Source organism: Nycticebus coucang, chromosome 6 (genome assembly GCF_027406575.1).
Source record: "Nycticebus coucang isolate mNycCou1 chromosome 6, mNycCou1.pri, whole genome shotgun sequence".
Taxonomy (NCBI): domain Eukaryota; kingdom Metazoa; phylum Chordata; class Mammalia; order Primates; family Lorisidae; genus Nycticebus; species Nycticebus coucang.
The window spans coordinates 123412673-123421934 of NC_069785.1; the positions used below are offsets into that span (position 1 = coordinate 123412673).

Consider the following 9262-nt stretch of genomic DNA (forward strand, 5'->3'; position numbering starts at 1 on the left):
CTGAGGCAGGAGGATTGCTTGAAGCCAGGATTTCAAGATCAGCCTAGGCAACAGAGCAAGACTCTATCTCTACAAAAACCAAAAAAGTTAGCCAGGCGTGGTGGCACACACTTCTAGTCCCAGCTACCCGAGACACTGAGAAAGGAACATCACTTGAGCCCAGGTGTTTGAGGTTACAGTGAGCTCTAATCACACCACTGCTCTAGGCAACAGAGCGAGACCCCGTTTCTATAGAAAAAAAGAGAAAACACTAGGAAAGGGAGACTGACTTCAGTTGGGTGGAGGCAACTTTGAAGCTGAGAAGCCAAGAGAATGAGATTTGAGGGAAGTGTATTCTATGTGGATGGAACGGAGAAAAGGCCAGTGGAAGACGAGGGTGATGGGATTAGAGGAGGACAGGGTCCAGGCTGTGTCAGCTTCAGAGGCTACAGTCAAGAGTTTGGATTTTCCGTAAAGAGTATTAAGAGAGGAATGATTTGGCCAGGTGCAGTGGCTCACACCTATAATCCTAGCACTCTAGGAGGCCGAAGTCAGGATTGCTTGAGCTCAGGAGTTTGAGACCCCATTTTTGCTAAAAATAGAAACATTAACTGAGGATTGTGATGGGTGCCTCAGCTACTCGGGAGGCTGAGGCATGAGGCTGTCTTGAGCCTAGAAGTTTGAGATTGAAGTGAGCTAAGATGATGCCTGGCACTCTAGCCTGGGCAAGGAAAGGAAAGAAAAGAAAAAGAAAAAGAAAGATGATTTAAGTTTCTAAAGATTACCCCACCCTCCTTTATTTTAAGACAGTCCCACTCTTTTTTTTTTTTTTTAGACACAGTCTCATTCTGTTGCCCTGGGTAGAGTGCTGTGGGGTCATAGCTCACAGCAACCTCAAATTCTTGGGCTCAAGTGATCCTCTTGCTCAGCCTCCCAAGTAGCTCGGAATATAGATGCCTGCCATGGTGCCCAACTAGTTTTTCTATTTTTTTTTCCTTTTTAGTTTTTTTATTTTCAGTAGAGACGGAGTCTTGCTCTTGCTCAGGCTGATCTCAAACTATATCTACCTTCCTTGGCCTCCCAGAGTGCTAGGATTACAGATGTGAGCCTCTGCACCTGGCCCGGAGTCCCACTCTTGTAGCTCTGAGCTAGAGTGTAGTGGTGTCATTATAGCTCCCTGCAACCTGCTACTGTGAGATTGTGGGGTGCAGAGTGGGAACAGGGAGACCAGTTAGAAGGTGCTGGTGGCAGTTTGGGTGTGAGAAAATACTGGTCTAGACTAAGATCTGGGCTGAGGAAAGGGATAGAGTGCTTGAATAGAGGTAGCATGCATGGCTCTACTGAAAGGTCTGATGCAATCCCTTTAACAGACATCTAAAGTACCGGTATAGGCCAGGCATGGTGACTCATGCCTATAATCCCAGCTACTTGGGAGGCTGAGGCAGGAGGATCGCTTGAGCCCAAGAGTTTGAGGTTGCAGTGAGCTAGGCTGAGGCCGTGACACTCTAGTCTGGGCAATAGAGCAAGACTCTGTCTCAAAAAAAAAAAAAGAAGAAGAAAGAACAGAACAGATCAGAGTCCATCATCCATCACGATAAGGATGAACTTATGAACTTTTGTTTTAATTATGAATTTATATTTATGAGTATATTTACTGGCCTGAGATGCCTCAAATATTTCTTACTGTGGGTCATGATTAAAAAATCAATGAAAGGGCGGCACCTGTGGCTCAAGGAGTAGGGTGCCAGCCCCATGTGCCGGAGGTCACAGGTTCAAACCCAGCCCTGGCCAAAAACTGCAACAACAAAAAACAAATAAAACCTTCTACTTATCAGAAAAAAAAAAAATCGATGAAAGCCCCTTCATAGGATGAAATGATAAAATCTGATTATCGTAGCCCAAAAATTTAAGGAATTTTCCCAGTATTGTCGAAAGAATAGTCCTTTCACTGCTAATTATCAAGTCTTCTGCTAATATGTATTAAATTCTAATATAAGCAATCAGCGGATTTCTTTCTTTATTCATTTACTTATTTTGAGACAAAGTCTCATTCTGTTGCCCCAGGCTAAGTGCTATGGCCTCAGCCTAGCTCACAGCAACCTCAGACTCCTGGGTTCAAGTGCTCCTCCTGCCTCAGCCTCCCAAGCAGGTGGGACTGCAGACAGCCAACACAACCTCTAATGTTTCTGTTTTTACTAGAGACAGGGTCTTGCTCTTGCTCGGGCTGCTCTCAAACTCCTGGGCTCAACCAACCCTCTGGCCCTGGCCCTCCTAGAGGGCTAGGATTACAGGTGCTACCTCCCGTACCTGGCTCAACAAATATTTTTTAAGTATCTGCTGTATGCCATGCATATGTTAGGCAGGGGGGAATGACACAATGGTGAATAAAGACATAAACCCTTTCCTTACTTCTGAAGCTTATAGATACACTGAGGTCTGCCTCTAGGTTACTTATTCTGTTCCACTGGTATTTCTACGGACTTTTTGCTCCAGTGCCACAGTTGTTATCAGCCTGTATTAATAATTGCCATTTATTGAACAGATGTTAAGGGCCAGATATTGTGCTAAGTGCTTTACATACAGTATTTCCTTTAATACTCTTTTGTGGTTGTTGTTGTTGGAGACAGTCTCACTATGTCACCCCTGGTAGAGTGCTATGGTGTCACAGCTCACAGCAACCTCCAGCTCCTGGGCTTACATGATTCTCTTGCCACAGTCTCCCAAGTAGCTGGGACCACAGGCACCACCACAATGCCTGGCTATTTTTTTTGTTGTTGTAGTTGTCATTGTTGTTTGGCAGGCCCAGGCTGGATTCGAACCCGCCAGCTTTGGTGTATGTGGATGGAGCCTTAGCTGCCTGAGCTAAGGCATCAAGCCTCCTTTAACACTCTTAATGAAGCTATAAATGATATTTTTGTTTTTTTTTTGAGACAGAGCCTCAAGCTGTCGCCCTGGGTAGAGTGCTATAGCATCACAGCTCATGGCAACCTCCAATTCCTGAGCTCAAGCGATTCTCCTGCCTCCACCTCCCAAGTAGCTGGGACTACAGGCACCTGCCACAACGCCTGGCTATTTTTTTATTGCAGCCGTCATTGTTGTTTGGCGGGCCTGGGCTGGATTCGAACCCGCCAGCTCTGGTGTATGTGGCTGTCATCTTAGCCGCTTGAGCCACAGGCGCCAAGCCATAAATGATATTCTTATTCACATTTTGCTGAAGGAGGAAACAGACTATGAGATATGTAAGAACAGTCTGCTTGGGCTGCCATTACAAAATACTGCACACTGAGTGGTTTTAACAATAGAAATTTATTTTCTCCCAATGCTGGAGGGTGGAAAGTCCAAGGTCAAGGTCCTGACAGGGTTCAGTTTCCAGTCAGGCCTCTCTCCCTGGCTTGTAGATGGTCACCTTCTGTGTCCTCACAAGGCCTTTCCTTTGTGCTGGAGATTGAGGGGTGGGACTTCAATATATGATTTGCTGGGGGGGGGGGGGGACACAATTCAGTTCATAGCAGTGACCTGTCTATCAAGTAGCAAAACAGACTCAAACTCAAATTTTCTTTCTCATGAACCTGAATTTTTTTTTTAAACTTTGCTTGACTTTATTTTTTTAAGTCTTTTGTACATAGATCATAAATACATTTGTGCCATTTACTAGGTGTTGATTCTTTTTTTTAATTTATTTTTTATTAATTCATAACTGTACATTAATGTGGTCATGGGGCACCATACACTAGTTTCATAGACCGTTTGACACATTTTCATCACCCTGGTTAACATGAACCTGAATTTTTATTCAGCACCATTTATTTTCCTTGTTTTAAAAAAAAGTACATAGCCGGAGGTGGCGGGTTCAAACCCAGCCCCGGCCAAAAACCACAAAAAAAAAAAAAAATAAATAAATAAAGTACAGATATTTTTGAAAAGTAATTTCAGCCTCATAATTTTTTATTTAGTTTGAAAGTGAAAGTACAAGAAAAGTTTATTGATAAAGTTTTAGATGCCACATTGCCGCTAATCTTTAATAAAATACCACTTGTGGAGTTCTAGTGTTATATCAAAGAATAGCCACAATTTTCTGAAAAGGCTATTTTAACAGTCTTCTCTTTTCCAACTATATTTCCACTTCACACAAAACAACCTATCAAAGTAGATTGAATGAAGAAGTAAATGTAATAATCCAACTGTCTTCTATCAAGTCAAACACTGAAGAACTTTGCAAAATTGTAATACCATTTACGGTAGGGCAAATACCATCTCATTATTTTTATTTTCTAAAAAAAGTTATTTTTGTTCATTTATTCTTTCAGACAAGCCTCAAAAATCACTTTGATCCACACGTTAATTAACCTTCAAATTTATACAACTATACATATCAATTTAAAAAAATACGACAGGAGGCTGGGGCAGATGGCTCACACCTGTAATCCTAGCACTCTGAGAGGCCAAGGAAGGAGGATCACTTCCATTTTGGAGTTCAAGATCAGCTGGAGCAAGAGTGAGACCCTCTGGCTGGGCGGTGGCTCACACCTGTAATCCCAGCACTTTGGGAGGCTGAGGTGGGTGGATTGCCTGAGCTCATGAATTCGAGACCAGCCCAAGCTACAGCGAGACCCCCATGTCTCAAAATAGCTGGGCGCTGTAGCAGGTGCCTATAATCCCAGCTCTTTGGGAGGCTGAGGCAAGAGAATCACTTGAGCCCAGGAGTCTGAGGTTGCTATGAGCTGTGACACCATGGCACTCTACTAGGGGCAACAAAGTGAGACTGTGTCTCAAAAAAAAAAAAAAAAAGAGTGAGACCCTCTTTCTACTAAAAGTAGAAAAAATTAGTGGGGGGTGTGAGAGAGGCACCTGTAGTCCCAGCTACTTGGGAGGCTGAGGCTGGAGGATTGAACCCAGGAGTTTGAGGTTGCTGTGAGCTATGATGATGCCACTGTGTTCTAGCCTAGGTCTCACTCTAGGCAACAGAGTGAGACTCTGTCTCACAGACGCACAAAACAAAAAATGATAATAGAAGCAAAACACTTTGACCTATTCCACATTAGTGAGAATTGACATCTTCACTTTACTGAGTCTTTTCATCTAGGAACATGTTATGTGATGTCTCTCTAGGAAGTTGTGTGGTTTTCCTCATACAGGTCTTACACATATTTCTTGCCAAGAGTTTTCTAAGCCCATTTTTTTTTTAGTTTAGTGCTTCTCAAACTGTAATGTATGTCCAGTCACCTGGGAATCTTCTTTCAATGCAGGCTGTGATTCAGTAGGACCTGGGTAGAGCCCAGGATGCCGCCATTCTCATGAGCCTTCGGGTGATAGAGCCAAGGCTGATCCATGGATGACCCTTTGAACAGCAAGGTTGTAGTTGTGCTGCTTGAAGGGGGTATGACTTGTTTGTAGTATTATCTAGAAAAGCTAATAATTTTTATTTGGATGGATAGTTTTGCTGACAGCTCTTTCTGAACCCTAGAAACTTGCTTGTTGCTGTGGGGAACAGCTGCAAGTGCCAAGGTTAGGGGGAGAGTTGGGAAGAGAATACCGTCCTGCTGGTGCTAAGAAGGACCAGTAGCTTCCATGCCTGAAAGTCAAGGGAACTAGGACCAGACGCCTGGCAGCAGCCCTCCTCTGTCCCCGCCTTTTACTCTATTGCATGACTCAGACTCAGACCCTATAGATCCTGGAGCCCAACTTAGAGTACATGCCCGATAAATACTCACTGGATGAATGAATATAGGGTCCTCCCACCCAGACACACACACACACACACACACACACCTCTTGCAGATGAGGAAAGTGAAGCCCAGAGAGAAAGTAACTTGTTAGAGCTGAGTTGTTAGCCTGGCTGGAATGAGACTCGGGTTTCCTGCCTTCTACACAGAGATCTGCCTTGTGCTGGGCCCTGCGAAAGACATCTGAGAAGCACAGTGCAAGATGAAGCCCCCGTGAGAACTGGGAAACTCTCAAGATCACCTGGCCCAGTACTTCTTAGCCATCGGGTGTTTGGAGCCAGCATATAGATGCTTGGTCTTCACCCCAGGAGAGTTTGATTCATAGGTCGGTAGCAGGCTCTGCAGGATTTAAACAATGCGTAGGTGGGTGATTCAGATGAGCGCTAGGATTGGGAACTACTGTCCAGAACCAACCCCCTCATTTTGCTGAGGAAGAAACTGAGCTGGGAAGGGAAGCAACTTGCTGAAAGCTGTGCAGAACCATTTCTGTAGAACTACCTTACGACCTGCACTTCTAGAAGTCAGAAATCATGTCCAACTAAGGATCTCCTGATCAGGAGTGTTGGAAGAGGAAGGAGAGCGGGAGCAGGGACTGACTTGGTACCAAGACCTGGCATCTAACTGCAGTACAATAATGAGCCTGAAGACTCTCATGTGTGTGTAGGAAAGGCAGTCACTGGTCACTTGAGGCCTGTAATTGGAGAGATGGCAAAGGCCTTCCTTCACTCCATCTTCTCAATGTCAGGAGGGTCACAGTTGAGTGATTGAAAAAGCAGACCTCTCTCAAAGCAGAGAGCCAGGGACAGAGTCCATATCTCAGCGCTGTCACCGATATTAACAAATTACTTACCCTAAGACTCAGTTTCCTACAGCCGGGTGTGGTTGGGGGCACCTGTAGTCCCAGCTACTGGGAAACTGAGGCTGGAGGATCGCTTGAGCTCAGGAGTTTGAGGTTACTGTGAGCAAGGGTCAGCCTTGGCACTGTAGCCTGGGGCAACAGAGTGAGACTCTGTCTCAAAAAAAAAAAAAGAAAAAATTCACTTTTTTAACCTGTAGATCATGCTCATTTAATAGAGCCCACCCACATAGCCTAGAGGCGTCAATGACAGAAACTGACTGACTGCTTCTGTATTAGCTGTGTGACTTTTCACAAGTTATTTCACCTCTTTATGCCTCAATTTTATCATTTGTAAAATGATTACAATATAGTAAGAGCAATTGCCTCAGAAGGTTGTTGTAAAAATTAGATAAATTAATATAGTTCCTTAACCTCTAAACCTTAGTGTGTCCTAGGCCACAATCCTTAATCTCTTCTCTGCCTACACGCACTTCCTTGGCTTTCAAATCGTTTATATGCTGGCCAGCTCCAAATATATACCTTGAGCTCATTCTTCTCCTCTGAACTCTTCATTTGAATAGCCACCTACCTGATGGAAAACTCCACGTGGATACCTAATAGGTATCTTCAACTTAACATGCCCCAAAATCCTATTTGCCTACTGTCAACTTAACATACCGCAAATCCTATTTGCCTACTGTCCTTGCTTTTTCCAAGGTCCTCCCTATCTCGTTAAGTATCTCAATAAATAGCAACTCCATCCTTTAGCTGCTCAGGCCAAAGTCCTTGGAGTCATCCCTCTATCCAAAGGCCTTGGCTCTATTTTTGCCTCTTAGCTGGACCAATGAAATAGCTTCCTGGTCTCCCTGCTTCCATTTGTATTCCCTTGGGGTCTATGCTCAGTGTAGCAGCCAGAGTCAGCCTATTTAAACAAAAGTTACTCTTCACTCTTGCCTTAAACCTACCAGTACTTATCAACTTAGAGTAAAGGGCGTAGTTCCTACCAGGGCCTATGAAGCTTCCATGATCTGGCTTTGCCCTCTCTTATAGCATCTTCTTTACAAAACCCCTGGCCCACTGGCCACCTTGCAAGTTCTCATACTTTAGAATCTTTTACTAGCTAGTTGCTTTCCCTACTTTTCTCCCCAGGTATCCTCATGGCTCATGCTCTTAACACCAAATCTTTGCTTAAAAGTCCTCTTGTAAATATTGGGTCTTTCCCAACAGTTCCAGCCCTCCCTTCCTAAGTTGCCTTTCTTAATAGCACACATACCCTTCTAGATACTTTTTGTCTGCTGTACTATTTAATTTACTTACTTATTTAATTTACTGTCTTTTCTCCTTAGCAAGTAAGCCCCATGAAGACTTAAAGAATCTTTATTTTGTTCACTGCTACATCCTCAGAGCTAGACCAAAACCTGGCACATAGTAGGTTCTTTATAATAACAGCTGATTGAATTGACCAAATATATGTTAACTCTAATTATAAATATTATTATAGTGTTTTGGAAACAGTATCAGGCAGAAAAAGAACAATTTTTTTTTTGCAGTTTTTGGCCAAGGTTGGGTTTGAAACCACCACCTCCAGCATATGGGGCCGGCACCCTACTATTTTAAGCATGGACATTTCATGCTGAAAACCTCCAAACAATGGTTATGAGAACACGCTAAATGAAAAGCCATGCCAGAAAATTACACGTGTACTAAGACTAGAAATTTGCAGGATGTGTGTAGAAAAAAGATGGTGCACACAAGTTATATTAGTTCCCATATAACATGATGACTGATTTTTCCTGCTATTTTCCAATCTTGTGTAATGTTGATTCTAAAATAAAATCTTAACTTACTGAAATAAGAGCAACATGATATTCTTTACGTAAGAATAAAGAAAATCGTACCTTATCTTTTCTTCTTTTTCCTTTTTTGCAGTTTTTGGCCAGGGTTTGAACCCACCACCTCCGGTATATAGGCCAGCGCCCTACTCCTTTGAGCCACAGGCGCCGTCTGATACCTCATCTTTTCTATGTGCATAGAACAGGTCCAGAAAGTTAATGCACTAACCTTGCCTCTGTGGTTATCTCTGGGAAGCACAGGAAGCTTGATTGTGGGTACTGATCAAAGGGCTTTTGAAACAATGTTTAAATCATTTGCAAAAGTAATGTGTTCTTGTATTACTAGATTTAAAAAAAAAAAATAAGGCTAACAGAAACTGTTTTAAAGTCCTTGAAGAAAACAAAGTGTGAACTAAAGGCTCCCCAAAGCAATAAAACCCTTTTCTTTTCCAGTCCAGGCTCAAGTTGCTTTCACCTAAACACAAATGTGGGGACTGGAAAAAGGCCTGGAGAACCCCCTGTGCCCTCTGAGGGTGTGGCTCCAGATGGCATACCTCAAACTTCAAAAGCTTGTATTGGGGTTCGGCGCTTGTAGCACGTGGTTTGGCACCAGCCACATACACCAAGGGTGACGGGTTCAACCCCAGCCTGGGGCAGGTAACCAACAATGACAACTGCAACAAAAATTAGCCAGGTGTTGTGGCCGGTGCCTGTAGTCCCAGCTACTTGGGAGGCTGAAGCAAGAGAATTGCTTAAGCCCAAGAGTTGGAGGTTGCTGTGAGCTGTGTGAAGCCACAGCATCCTACCGAGGGCGATAAAGTGAGACTCTGTCTCTACAAAAAAAAAAAAAAAAACTCCCATCAGTTCCCTGATCAGCCTTCTGGAAGCAA

General features: G+C 43.6%; 1 long non-coding RNA gene across 1 annotated transcript; it reads right to left on the bottom strand.

The window, feature by feature from the left end:
• Positions 1–3772: 3772 nt before the first annotated feature.
• On the bottom strand, positions 3773–8528 carry LOC128588451 (uncharacterized). Its single transcript, XR_008380781.1, has 3 exons — positions 8439–8528; positions 6553–6711; positions 3773–5317 (listed from the first exon to the last, which is right to left on the bottom strand). It is a non-coding gene; the product is annotated as an uncharacterized LOC128588451 (long non-coding RNA).
• Positions 8529–9262: the final 734 nt, after the last annotated feature.